At 30.3% G+C, this 386-nt stretch overlaps 1 protein-coding gene across 8 annotated transcripts in view; it reads right to left on the bottom strand.

Moving 5' to 3' along the window:
• Nucleotides 1-386, bottom strand: part of Knl1 (kinetochore scaffold 1) — a 63,464-nt gene that overhangs the window by 27,758 nt on the left and 35,320 nt on the right. The window lies entirely within an intron of this gene.

The raw sequence follows: 386 nt of genomic DNA, 5'->3' as shown, positions 1-386 counted from the left end.
TGTTCTCTAGGAGTATCTGTTTTGGGAAAATTAGGATAGATTATAGTCATATCACTAGAAGCTGTCACTTTGAGCTGATCTACTCTCTTCCTGAGTTTCCCTATGGATTAACAAAATAAATTCAGTCTCTTATAGTCAGTTTGAAGTCAATGTTGCCTAAATGTTTGAAGGTAAATCACATTCTTTAATCCATCGTTAGTCCATAAGACAATATGTAACACAAAAGTACTTGATATTTTGGTTTAATTCACATATATATGAGAGGCATCTATGACCTTATATGCTCAAAATTGTCAATCAGCCCTTAGTAAATATCACAGCAGTCCTATTTTCTACTGACATAGCACTTGAAAATAAATAAATAAATAAATAAATAAATAAATAAA

Source organism: Mastomys coucha, unplaced genomic scaffold (assembly GCF_008632895.1).
Source record: "Mastomys coucha isolate ucsf_1 unplaced genomic scaffold, UCSF_Mcou_1 pScaffold15, whole genome shotgun sequence".
Lineage (NCBI taxonomy): Eukaryota > Metazoa > Chordata > Mammalia > Rodentia > Muridae > Mastomys > Mastomys coucha.
The sequence above is the reverse complement of the archived record's forward strand: the minus strand, read 5'-3'. Positions and strand labels throughout refer to the sequence as shown.